Below are 4345 nucleotides of genomic sequence, written 5' to 3'. Positions count from 1 at the left end.
GGGCCGAGGTGGAGGGGCCCTGTTGTTCTATTGGGAGGCCTAGACTGGGATCAGGATCTGAATGTGGTCAGAGCCCCAGAGTCCTGTTCCAGGGGCAGAGGACTGAGCTGGGCAGTCTCTCTCTTCACTCCCCTCCCTCAGCTCGATGGGCTCATGCCCTGGGGGCTCCTGCTTACCAGCTCCACCTGCTTCTGTTTCGGGGTCTAGGCTGCTGAAAGACCAAGCTGCTCGCTGTGTGCCCTGAGGGCTGGGCTCCACATGTTCGCTCTGGCAGAGGTCCCCCGCTGTTCCCCCACTTTGTGCTGGTGCTCCCCTGGGTGCAGCTCAGGAGACTCCCTTGCTGCTGTGAGCCGCGGCTCCCAGCCCTTGGGGCTGCCTCCGGGAGGCTGAAGTTCTTTCACTCCGGGCCACCCCTCCGACCCTGGGGAGCAGAGCCTTTTTGCTCTTTTCCAGGTTACCTTGAGTAGGAGAACTGCCTCACTGGGTCCCTTTGTGGGTTCTGTCTCTGGAAAGTTTAGTTAGAGTCCTTAGTTTGGGAGTTTTTATCAGAGAGCTCCTAAGACTCGATCCCTTCATGTCGCCATCTTGGCTCTGCCCCCTGGTTTTTAGAACTGGAGCCATGATTAAAAGGGACAACTGGGGGCATTCATTTTATGCCACTAGAGGTGAAATTCAGACTATATCTTAGCCTCAATCTTCTAGTGGCTAAAACCTTTCTCAGATAAGGAGTCATATTCTCACCTCTGCCTCCTACTTCCTTGGTTTCATGGTAGAGTTCTAGAAACACTGAGATGGGTTACAACAGGCTATTGAGATTTTCAGCCAAGTGGAGGCTACAGCAATTTAATCATGGATAGAATACCTTTTGACCTTCCTTGCCTCCATGTTCCCGCCAAGGGCAACATTATTAGTGGTAGCCAGAATGCACTCTCCAGTGGAAGGTACAGAACCTTTCTGGATTTATATAGAGCTTTTAGACAAAGCAGCAAAAGATGGGGTTTCTTTTTTTTTTTTTTTTTTTTTTTGGCTTTTGCAAGGTAAATGGGGTTAAGTGGCTTGCCCAAGGCCACACAGCTAAGGTAATTATTAAGTGTTTGAGACCAAATTTGAACCCAGGTACTCCTGACTCCAGGGCCAGTGCTTTGTCCACTATGCCACCTAGCTGCCCCATACAGCTAGGTAATTATTAAGTGTCTGAGGCTGTATTTGAACTCAGGTACTCCTGACTCCAGGGCCAGTGCTCCGTGCCACCTAGCTGCCACAAAAGATGGGGTTTCTTAAAAATCAACCAAAAAGACCTACTCAGGATGCAGAAGATAGAATTATAGATATGCCATACTTCAAGCTTTCTGGAAAGTTTCAGAATTGGATGTGTTCTGAATAAGCATACCTGTGTTGTGTAATAGAAAACAGTCCTAGGAGATGGGGACATCTTACACTCTTCAAGAAGTCTTTCCTGTTCCTCTTTAACCTAGATTCCTTCTCTCTGAGATCAGCTTATGAGATGACTAGCTGTGTGACCTTAAGCAAATTACTTCTGTCTACCTCAGTTTCTTCAACTGAAAAAATGAGGATAATAGTAGTACTTCCCTCCCAGGATATTTGTGAAACTAAAATAAGATTTTAAATATTTTTAAATAAGATTTTAAAATCTTCAAGCTAATCATGCCTGGTTCTTTCAACTAATCATATCAAATATATTTGCCTATTAAACTACTTTCTGAAGAAATCTACAACTGGGTGACTCACCGAATAGAGCCCTGGGCCCTGGGATTCAGATTCAGGAAGACCTGAGTTCAAATGTTTCCCAGACAGGTTCAACCTTGGACTTTCCCTCTGTCTGGCTCAGTGTCTTCAGTTGTATAAAGGGAATAAGAATAACACCTACCTCTTAGGGTTGTGTGTGTAAAGCGCTTTGTAAATTTTAATTATTATTGTTCTTCAGTCATTTCAGTCATGTCTGACTCTTTGTGATCTTATTTGGGGTTTTCTTGGCAAAGAAACTGGAGTGATTTTACTTCTCCTTCTCCAGCTCATTTTGTAGATGAGGAAACTGGGGAAAGGAAGATTGAATGATTTACCCAAAGTCATACAGATGGTGTGTCTGAAATTGAATTTGAACTCAAATCCTGAAGATTCTAGACCTAGAGCACCACCACTATCCACTAGCTGTCCTATAAATTTTAAAGTGGTAGTTATTAACACAACTTTATTCGGTATATTTTTTGTTTGCATAGTGTTTTCTTCCTACTCCCTACCCCCAACTCCCTCTTTGTTTCCCCAGCACTTAGCACAGTGCCAAACAAAGAGTAGGTGCTCAATAAATGCTGTATCTCTGACCTCTGCCAGCTAAGAAAAAACAGGCAGAGTGCACCCAGGCTAAAATAAATTCTTTCTTTTTTTATCCCTGTGTCTCCATGGAGATCAAAGCCTTCTGCTACAGATAATTATCTAGTTGAGGGCTAGATACTCTCAGCTACTCCCAAGTTTCCCTCTGGTTTAGCTGCTAATAAATCTGAGGCTGCAGAAAAGATAAACTAGGAAGGCAAGCTCACTGTTCTTCCCCCACTCAAACAAAATCCCTGTCTTTATTATGCATGACAGTAAGAAACAAAGCCCCATAGCTTCTCTACAAGAAGGAAACCTCAATCTCCTGTGTTTAATATGGCACAATTTGTTCCTCTACTTCCCTATTTTTGCCTTTCTTTGTAATCTCAACCCTTAGCACAATATCTTACCTCATCAATACCTACTGGTAACAATCATGGTATTGACCACATACTTTGTTTCTAGCTATTTAGTTAATCAATAACCATTTATTAAATACCAACTATGGACTGGGCACTATGTATTACTATTTTATATAATGTTATGAATATTTTTTGATTTATGGAACTTTATTTTTCCTGTTAAGGATTTCTCACTGTTGGGGACTTCTTTCTTCTCTTAAAATATGACCCATATTCCTTTGTCCACATCCACTAGTGCCAGGTCTATTATTTGGGGTCCAGCAGAATAAGTCTGAATCTTCATTCCATTAACAACCCTTTAGGCCCCTAATAGAAGACAGTCACTTAGGTCTTTCAACCCAAGCTCAATGGAAGCTCCAGATTTTGTTTCCTTAAAAGGAAAAAATATCTAATGTTTAGAGGTGTGCAAAAGAGGAGTATCTTGGGAGTAGTGGATTTCCTCTCATTGAAGCTAATCAAATGAGAATGAGATTGAATGGAGGGACTCCCAATGGCCAGCTAATTCAAATCCATATCTGTTCAAGAATTTCTTCTATAACATACCTGACAAGTGGTCAACTTTGCCTTGAAAGGACTCCCTCAGTCTTATATTTTTATGATTATCAATCAATAGGCATTTAATGGGGGCGGCTAGGTGGTGCAGTGGATAAAGCACTGGCCCTGGAGTCAGGAGTACTGGGGTTCAAATCCAGTCTCAGACACTTAATAATTACCTAGCTGTGTGGCCTTGGGCAAGCCACTTAACCCCATTTGCCTTGCAAAAAACCTAAAAAAATAGGCATTTATTAAGTGTTCCCTGTAAAGCTTTGAGAAATCAACCCATGCTGTTGGAGAAGGGGAAAGATGTGGACCTAACCAACCAGATTGGTTAAGGTTGGTTGTTGTCTTTCATTCTCGAAGAGGACCAAAATGACATCTCCATGTAAGAGTCAAATTACAGTGTGTCTAACTGTGACTGATCAAACCAATATGAACCCAGGCCATGTGAACATTTGGGATAGACTTCCTAAACTTAGGAATCTCAAACTTCTTTTCAGCTAGTTCAATTCCACTTTGCTCATAAAGCACAGTACCTTCTGGGCAGTCCTGCCGCAGAATCTTCCAGGTCATACCTTTGACCTCATCAGGGTTTGTCCTGGGGGGAGCATAGGCAGTGATAATGGTGGGTATGCCTTCCTGCAAGAGGCAATCACATTATCATGAGCCTGTCATTCATTCCCTTTGGTAGGCATACAAGCTTGTTGATTAGATTAGTTTTGATTGCAAAGCCTATACCAGCTACATGGTAGCCCCATCACTGAGGCCACTCTAGAAAAACTTGTATCCAGCTTCAACTTCAGTAAGCTGACCTTCATTTGCCAGCCTTGTTTCACCCAGGGCTGCTATTTGGATGTGATACCTGCTAAGGTCTCTAGCAACAAGAGCAGTTCATCTTTCAGGTCTACAGTATTTTGTGTTATCTATCAGTGTGTTCACATTCCCATATTTAGGTGAATGGAATCATCTTTTCAGATGTTTTTGTACATTTTTTGTGTGTTTTGACCACAGGGTGGAATCTCTGCCTGCCAAGGTAATCAAGTCACGGTAAACAGATA

Source organism: Macrotis lagotis, chromosome X (assembly GCF_037893015.1).
Source record: "Macrotis lagotis isolate mMagLag1 chromosome X, bilby.v1.9.chrom.fasta, whole genome shotgun sequence".
Lineage (NCBI taxonomy): Eukaryota > Metazoa > Chordata > Mammalia > Peramelemorphia > Peramelidae > Macrotis > Macrotis lagotis.
This window is presented reverse-complemented; position numbering follows the sequence as displayed.